This window comes from Miscanthus floridulus, chromosome 3 (genome assembly GCF_019320115.1).
Source record: "Miscanthus floridulus cultivar M001 chromosome 3, ASM1932011v1, whole genome shotgun sequence".
Taxonomy (NCBI): domain Eukaryota; kingdom Viridiplantae; phylum Streptophyta; class Magnoliopsida; order Poales; family Poaceae; genus Miscanthus; species Miscanthus floridulus.
The window spans coordinates 73,141,231-73,151,326 of record NC_089582.1 but is presented as its reverse complement, the minus strand read 5'-3'; positions in this window follow the sequence as shown (position 1 = coordinate 73,151,326).

Genomic DNA, 10,096 nt, shown 5'->3' with positions numbered 1-10,096 from the left:
GCGAACCCAGCTATGCTGGGATGAAATAGATCTAAAATTTTCTGGCGTTCTCTGTAGATATAAAATTTTCCCCATTTCAAGTTCGGATGCAAAAGTTATGACTGTTTTAAGAAAGCTGCTCGAATCAGGGATTTAGTGGACACAAGATGCAAACCGATGGTGATACGGAATAGCGGCGGGTCAAGGGATCAACACAAACTAGAAAAGAACACAATCTAAACCAGCAACAAGACTTTGACCTAGGACATAAACTCAATAAAGCGAACTCTAAAACTGAAATATGCAAAGGCTATGGCGCGGAAGGTTCTAGGATAGGAAATAAAAGTATGGCACTGGACTATAGGACGAATGCGAAACTCTCAAACTAGGGAATAAAAGTGAACCTGACGGTATACCTTAGATCTAATTACCACTTAATGGAGATGGGGATCCCGATCTTCCGTCAGGTGATGGTAACTATCGTTGTGGCGGAGAATGACACACCGATCCGGCTTCAGATCGAAAGATCGAACCCTGCAATCTTAGCACCACAGCTCCTCTGGTTATCAACCAAGTCACGAACCAGGTTGACCTCACTAAGAAGGCTAATCCCTGCCTGCGCAACGAAGAACACAAGCAAGAACAAGATAAAATGCAACCAAATTGCAGATGAAAGATTAATCTCATGAGTTGGGGTCTCACAAACCGAAGAACGGCAAAACTGTTTCTTGACAGAATAATCTAAGCAAAACTCAAACCCTAAAGTAGGTGGTGGCTACTGATTATATAGCCTAAGGGACATCCAAGGATCCCTCTTCATGTCCTAAAGGTGTCCCAACACGTTACAAGGCCCAACGGCCCAAAAGAAGGTGTCGCAACACCCTGATAGATTCTAGATGCTAAATTGTTTTGACGATTCCTGTTGATTCTGAAGAGATTTTGATGTGAAACCACTTGGATTGGCTTCCTTATCAAATTATATTTCCATCCATATGTGAATCATCGAAAACGGAGTTCGGATGTGTCCTAGGCGTCCGTTTTATTGCAGACTGGTCCTGATGGCCGAGGCAGACTCAAACTCGGATTGGACTGGGCCTCTGGCTTGGCTTGGACGTCCTTGCTAGCCTCCTAAGGTGGTGGCCAAGGAGGAGGACGTCCAAGGCCATCTCTTAGGTGTTCTCCATCTTCTTGGGGCGTGCTCCAACTTGGGCCTGGGTCCCAAGGATGTCTAACAAGCCCATGACGACAGTGTAGCTCCCGTCAGAAATAGCGATAGAATATATTGGTGATTTGGAGGCCTTGCCGACGTGATATTGAGATGGGACCAGATCTATTTGAAAGCTTATCAAACAAGCTTTCCATCAAGTGCTCATTGACCTCGATCGCACTCTGAATGGATGAGTTATGGCCTTCCCAATGAGGCACTGTTGGGCTACCGACGAACCAAAAGTTCAACTTTGCTGAACTTCCATTATGAAACACATTTGAACCTACAATCAAATAGTGACATGTACATGTGGAACCAAGTGAATTATAACCAAAGCCACTATGCAAATGTAGGAACGAGCGCACCTTATAATCATTGTTCGCATCCGAAGGTGCCATGTCCTCATCAACTTAATGGAGACGGGGATCCCGATCTTCCGTCAGGTGTTGGTAACTATTGTTGTGGCGAAGAATGACACACCGATCCGGCTTTAGATCGAAAGATCGAACCCTGCAATCTTAGCACCACAACTCCTCTGGTTATCAACCAAGTCACGGACCAGGTTGACCTTGCCAAGAAGGCTAATCCCTGCCTGTGCAACGAAGAACACAAGCAAGAACAAGATAAAACGCAACCAAATTGCAGATGAAAGATTAATCTTACGAGTTGGGGTCTCACAAACCGAAGAACGGCAAAACTATTTCTTGACAGAATAATCTAAGCAAAACCCAAAACCTAATGATGGCGGTAGCATATGATTATAAAGGTCTTAGGGTCGTCACCTACCCTGGACGCACCCCCTAATGGGCCCAAACACGATACACGGTCCAACGGACCAAAAGTAGGTGTCGCAGCACCCTGGCAGATTCTGGACACTGACTTGTTTTGACTATTCCTATTGATTCCGAAGAGGTTTTGATGTGAAACCACTTGGATTGACTTTCTTATCAAATTAGCTTTCCATCCATATGTGGATCATCAAAAACGGAGTTTGGATGCGTCCTGGGAGTCCGTTTTATTGGAGACTGGTCCTGATGGCTGAGGCAGACTCGAACTCGGATTGAACTGGGCCTCTGGCTTGGCTTGGACGTCCTTGCTGGCCTCCTAAGGTGGTGGCCAAGGAGGAGGACGTCCAAGGGTTTCTTGGTGGGTTCTCCAAGTCCTTGGGGTGTGCTCCAACTTGGGCCTAGGTCCCAAGGATGTCTAACAAGCCCATGACGATAGTGTAGCTCCCGCTAGAAATAGCGACAGAATATATTGGTGATTTGGAGGCCTTGTCGACGTGATATTGGGATGGGACCAGATCTATTTGAAAGCTTATCAAACAAGCTTTCCATCAAGTGCTCATTGACCTCGATCGCACTCTGGATGGATGAGTTATGGCCTTCCCAATGAGGCACTGTCGGGCTGCCGACGAACCAAAAGTTCAACTTTGATGAACTTCCATTATGAAACACATTTGAACCTACAATCAAATAGTGACATGTACATGTGGAACCAAGTGAATTATAACCAAAGCCACTATGCAAATGTAGGAACGAGCACACCTTATAATCATTGTTCATATCCAAAGGTGCCATGTCCTCATCAGATTCCACATGACCCACGTCACCTAGTAGTTCCATCGGGTGCGTCCAAAATGATTTCCGATCCAATGGTACGTTTGACGCAAACCATGCAGCTATCTTGCATCAAGATTAGCACCATGTCCGAAAGGACGAAACGAGCTTCGAGTTGATCCTATGGTACATCTAGCGCAAACCATGCACCTATCTTGCACCGACATTAACACTGTCTCCAAACGGAAAGAAGCGAGATTCCACATGACCCATGTCACCTAGGAGTTCCATTGGGTGCGTCGAAAACGATTTGTAAGCCTATGGTACGTCTAGCGCAAAACCATGCACCTATCTTGCACCGACACCAACACTGTCTCCAAACGGAAAGAAGCAAGATTCCACATGACCCATGTCACCTAGGAGTTCCATTGGGTGCGTCGAAAACGATTTGTAAGCCTATGCTACATCTAGCGCAAACCATGCACCTATCTTGCACCGATACTAACACTATCTCCAAACTGAATGAAGTCAGATTCCACATGACCCAGATCACCTAACCAACACCAACACTGTCTCCAAACGGAAAGAAGCGATATTCCACATGACCCACGTCACCTAGGAGTTCCATCGGGTGCGTCCAAAATGATTTGTAAGCCTATGGTATATCTAGCGCAAACCATGCACCTATCTTGCACCGACACAAACACTGTCTCCAAATGAAATGAAGTGAGATTCTACATGACCCACGTCACCTAGCAGTTCCATCGGGTGCGACCAAAATGATTTCCAATCCAATGGTACATTCCACGCAAACCGTGCACCTATCTTGCGTCAAGATTAGCACTATATCCGAAAGGCCGAAACGAGCTTCCACTTGAGCCTCGTCACCTAGTGGTACCACCGAGTGCGTCCAAAACGATTTATAAGCCTATGGTACGTCTAGCGCAAACTATGTACCTATCTTGCACCGACACCAACACTGTCTCCAAATGGAAAGAAGCGAGATTCCACATGACGCACGTTACCTAGGAGTTCCATCGGGTGCATCCAAAATGATTTGTAAGCCAATGGTACATCTAGCGCAAACCATGCACCCATCTTGCACCAACTCTAACACTGTCTCCAAATGGAATGAAGTGAGATTCCACATGACCCATGTCACCTAGCCAACACCAACACTGTCTCCAAATGGAAAGAAACAATATTCCACATGACCCACGTCACCTAGGTGTTCCATCGGGTGCGTCCAAAACGATTTGTAAGCCTATGGTATATCTAGCGCAAACCATGCACCTTTCTTGCACCAACACTAACACTATCTCCAAACAAAATGAAGTGAGATTCCACATGACCCACGTCACCTAGCAGTTCCATCGGGTGCCTCCAAAACGATTTCTGATCCAATGGTACATTCCACGCAAACCATGCACCTATCTTGCGTCAAGATTAGCACTATATCCAAAAGGCCGAAACAAGCTTTCACTTGAGCCTCATCACCTAGTGGTACCACCGAGTGCGTCCAAAATGATTTATAAGCCTATGGTACGTCTAGCGCAAACCATGCACCTATCTTGCACCGACACCAACACTGTCTCCAAACGGAAAGAAGCGAGATTCCACATGACCCATGTCACCTAGGAGTTCCATCGGGTGCGTCCAAAATGATTTGTAAGCCTATGGTTCATCTAGCGCAAACCATGCACCCATCTTGCACCAACTCTAACACTGTCTCCAAACGGAATGAAGTGAGATTCCACACGACCCACGTCACCTAACCAACACCAACACTGTCTCCAAATGGAAAGAAGCTATATTCCACATGACCCACGTCACCTAGGAGTTCCATCGGGTGCGTCCAAAACGATTTGTAAGCCTATGGTATATCTCGCGCAAACCATGCACCTATCTTGCACCGACACTAACACTGTCTCCAAACAAAATGAAGTGAGATTCCACATGACCCACGTCACCTAGCAGTTCCATCGGGTGCGTCCAAAATGATTTCTGATCCAATGGTACGTTTGACGCAAACCAAGCAGCTATCTTGCGTTGAGATTAGCACCATGTCCGAAAGGACGAAACGAGCTTCGAGTTGATCCTATGGTACGTCTAGCGCAAACCATGCACCTATCTTGCACCGACATTAACACTGTCTCCAAATGGAAAGAAGTGGGATTCCACATGACCCACATCACCTAGGAGTTCCATCGGGTGCATCCAAAACGATTTCCAAGCCAATGGTACATTCCTGCAAACCGTGCACCTATCTTGCGTCAAGATTAGCACTATATCTGAAAGGCCGAAATGAGCTTCCTCTTGAGCTTCGTCACCTAATGGTACCATCGAGTGCGTCCAAAACGATTTATAAGCCTATGGTACGTCTAGCACAAACCATGCACCTATCTTGCACCGACACTAACACTGTCTCCAAATGGAAAGAAGCGAGATTCCACATGACCCATGTCACCTAGGAGTTCCATCGGGTGCGTCCAAAATGATTTGTAAGCCTATGGTATATCTAGCGCAAACCATGCACCTATCTTGCACCGACACTAACACTGTCTCCAAACAAAATGAAGTGTGATTCCACATGACCCACGTCACCTAGCAGTTCCAACGGGAGCGTCCAAAATGATTTCCGATCCAATTGTATGTTTGACGCAAACTGTAACACCCCTGGTGTTTAGCTTCCACATTTGCACTACATTTCATGAACATGAGCATCATGCATCCCTTCGTGAACTTATATCACGTGAAACATGATTTTGAAACATTTCAACATGCTGTATATTTCATGTGTATTGTCTCTTTTATGAAATGTAAAGTGTGCAACACTTGAGTGCAACATGTGCCACTCACTTAGTGAAACAAGATTAGTTAATACTATGCAACAAGATCACGAAACATGTGAAACATGACTATGAAACAAATGTAACATTTCATGTGTTTTTCATTGTTTCAGTACATACCTTGCTTGATTCTTATGTGACCAATGTATGGTGTGGCTAGAAACTCTTTTAAGTAACCCAGTTACACCTAGAATGTCATTAGGAACAATGTTCATGTGGATCATTTTGCCTAATTAGGTTTCCAAGTCATGGTTGACCAATTTGGACCCCTAGAGCTCCTGTGTTTGACTGTTTAAAAAGTGTAGCTTAGGATGTTTGCATGTCTGAGCAACCTAAAGCAAAGTTGTAGAGAATTATATAAGGAACAAACTTTGTTTAGAAGTCAAGTCTTGAAAAAGTGTGGAACAGTCTCAAATAGGGCCCACAAGCCTAAGATCAGTGCTGTTTCAACACTTAGAAATTTTCTAAGTATTAGAACTACTTTTCAGTTTTCATGAAGACAACTTTGGAACCCTGTAGATGGAAATCCATGGTCAATTAGCTTGAGCTCCAATTAGCAAACTTGTAGTACTCACGTAGGTCCCCAACTTTGTTAACTACGACTTAACCTGGATCGCCACAGTTTGAGAGATATATGGTCGACAATTTTTGCTGTCAGTCGGCATCAAAGTAACTGAATCAAAAGCTTCTGAATTGGCACAGTGGCCGACCGGGCTCAGACACCGGCCGCCGCGTGGCCGCCACGCGCCGTGATTGGCCTGGCGTCGCTGGCCGCGGTCGACATCAAAGCAGCCATGTCCGCCTGCCGTCCCGCTCGCTCTCAGTCGCTCTCTCCCTCTCGCGCACGTCTGAGGCACCGAGAGAAGTGAAAGCTACAGCCGTCGCCATTGCCGCTGGGAGCTCCGTCGAGCCCCTGCGCGCTCGCCGCCGCATCTCACCTCGCTTCGTCTCGCCCACTGCTTCCCCGACATCTCCTCTACCTCATCCACCCTCTGGTAGAGCCTCTCGAGCTGAGTTGATGGCTTAATCGCCGGACCCGTCGCCGCCATGACTTGACCTCACCGGAGATCGAGCTCACCGCGGCCGGCACACTAGAAGTTTCCCCTTTCCCCTTTATGTTCTCGGATAGCTTCGCCGTGAAACCGTGTAGCTCGTACCGTGCTTGGGTGGGGCAATGTAGGCTCGCCATCGCCGGAGTTCCACCGTGGCCTTGCCGCCGTCCGCCGTGCACGTCGCCGCTAAGGTTGAGGCCAGTAGAGACCAAACCCTAGGCACCAATGGGTCCGCCTCGTCGTGGTGAGCACGACGGTGGCCTTGGTCTCACCGGAGACCTCACCGCCGATGAGCTATGCCGCCTTCCGCACGTCGTAGCCGCCTCCCCTGCTTCGCTGTCGCTGACCAGTGGGTCCGGCTGATGGCCGGGTCCCACACGTCAGTGACTGAGTTTGTGAAGATAGTTCAAAAATTCCAGTTTTTAGTGCTGTTTTGTAAATTTTGTAACTCCTAATTAGTAGATCCAAATTGAGTACTTACAATTTTGTTAGACTCACAGTTAGGTCTAGTATTTAAGAAAAATATGTCTTGAACACATTATGTAGAAATTTTGGATGAATTAAATAGGAACTTGAAAAGTGTTTTTGAATGCATGCAAACTTGTTTAAATCATATCTTGAGTTTCTGTGATCCAAAAATTATGAAATTTTGTGGGTAAGCTAGTATTGCTTAGTAGAAGCTCTGGTTAAAATTTGAGAGTCATTGCATGTGCAGTTTTTGAGTTATAGATTTTTCTTTTATCATTGGATGATTCTTGTGGGAATTTTGGTAATTTATTTATGAATCCATTGACTATGAAATTTGTTGGAGAGTATCCTAGTACCCTAAGGATGCTAGGAAAAATATGAAATCTGTTGCTTGACACTTTTCACTAAGGTTTCCTAATTATGCCATTTTAAGTCATTCTGCCTTACCATTTTTGTGTAGGTTGTTATACTAACTCAAATGGTGTGAAATTTTTATGGTAGTCTACTTCAAGCATGTAGTGTCTACTGTAATTTTTGTAGAATTAATGGGGCAGTTTTCATATATGTTTACTATTTCCCCTAATTAATTAAATAAATTAAGAAATGTATTAAAAGAAATGTTTTGGTGATGGACACCCTACTTTCTGGTGTTCTTGTGATATGTGTCATATGTCAGTAAAGTTGGTTTTATCCAATTAAGTGTTTATATCATAAGTTAATAATTATTTGTTTGCATCATGTCCCTCTGGACAGATCTGGGGACTTTGGAAAGTTCCCCATGATAATTTGGTTTTATGTGATTGTGATGAATACAAAAGCTGTAGATAACTTATGTATCTAGCTCCTGTCAGAATTTGAGGGCATTTGGCCCAGTCGTTTAGAAACTACAGCTGTTTAAAGTTAGGTTCCAGCTTTTGCTTACTCTCTGCCTTGTGAGGACAGAGTTCTGTTGATTTATGAGTTTGACCTAGTAAAGGTTTGAATCATGCTTTGAGGTCTAAAAATGTATTGTATACAATTTTATAAGCTTTCCAGATTGTCTTGTTGCATGTCATTTGAAATTATAAATCTCCTGTTATGGCTAGTTTACTGCACCGCTACATAGTATTCATTTTGCTGAAATACAATTGCTTGAGTGTATGTGGTTGCAATGTTCTCGTTGATTGTTTAGGGGTTAGCCTAACTTGAGAATATGCTTAGGTGCAGGTGCTAGGTCATTAATGGAAGATGAGCAATTATACCTTAGGTTGTATAAACGTGGTAAGTGAAAGTGATTTGAATAGGGCTTAAGTTGGAATATGCAAACTACAACGAACATGTGCATTCCCGAGCATCCCTGACATTCGTTCATGTGCATCCATGATATTTATCTTGCGCATTCATGCAATAGGTGTGCCGGAGGGAGTGACGTTGCTGGAGTTCGAGGGAGCCAACCAGGAGGAGGAACCCGAGGTGCAGGAACCCGACGAAGCAGTCGCCGCGGAGGAATTGCCGAGTGCCCTGACCACCAGCCTTCCTCATTCCTGAAAGGCAAGCCCTGGAGCATATTAAGCCTCCCATGTTTTACAAATACATTGAGTATCTTTTATTGTTGATGATGCATTAAGTATAGGAATTGGTTGGAACCAATTGCTGCATTATATATCCTTTCTTGTCTAGATGTCGCACTGGAATCCTATTTAAGTTCAGGAATGGGTTAAATGCTTAGCCATGCTTAGTGCGGTAGAAGTCAGGTGATTTCCTGTCACCTGCGAGCTTTAGGATGAGGTGGATCACGGTTGGCTATATTTGCTATCGTGGAAAAGAACCATGTGAATAATGAATTAAGACCGGGCGGGGTCTTGTGTAGGTTTGAACATAGTGACTCCATCTGAGTCGTTTAAGGACCGATACGTTGTACGTCCTCATGTCATGTTGAACACAGCCTAACACTTAGCTGGCTGGATAAGTCGTTCCGACCGCGAAGCCTAGTAGCTCGACTCAGGTCGGGGACACGAGCAGTGGCGACATTCTAGAGGTAGTAAGGATATGCAGAGAGCCATTGGCATAAGTCCAAGGCGGGTTAGAGTCCCGAACAACCTTGGCAGAGTGGTTCTCTAAGAATGTCGATCTGTTCGGACTCGCGACTCCTGAATCGTACCAAAGGTGACTTGTTGCGACCCTGACGGGGGAAGCAGGGTTTGTGTTTAGGAATACCCCTCCAGCTAGATAGGAATCGATTCGAATCGCCGTCTCTCCCGGATAGTGAGAACTTGACTGAGCAGCGGCAACGTAGATTCAATTAACTTAACGATATGGTTAAATGGATGATGATAAGGTTGCCACAATGAATACCTGATATGGTTATTAATGTTTGCACCCCAATAAAATGATTGCTTAGTACAGGTGCTAATATAGATGACAGGTTAATGGCTAAAAAGTTACTGCTAGTTCAGGTTAAGAGTTGATCATTATTACTTATGCTTTTCTACAAAAAGAAAGTGTCAGCCAGCTCCACTACATTAAGCTATGCATAATCCTTGGTGTCATTTGTTTGGTTTTCGATGGGTAAGTCTAGCTGAGTACATTCCTGTACTCAGGGTTTATTCCCTCTTGTTGCAGATGACCTCCTATATCAAGGATTCTGCAAGTATTGTCTCCACCCGGCGGGTGATGAGGACTAGATCATGGGCATGATCTCCTTTCTCTTATCTGAATGCTTTTGCGGTCCGTGATCAGCAAACCAGTATGTGTATTTGAACTTGGTGTGTGAGTTAAACTATTTGCTTCCGCATGTTTACAAGACTTGTTTTGTAATAACAATGACTCTGTGATGATGTAACCTATTTGCGAACGTATGCGAAATGTTGTAGCGTACGATATGTTATGTTGAATTGCTGTGATCTTGGTTGCATGCAAGTTGGTTTGAAATCCTTTGAGATTTCGGTTGACTACCGGGTTTATATGGGCTCAAGTTCGAGAATTTGATCGTTTCAGCGATTG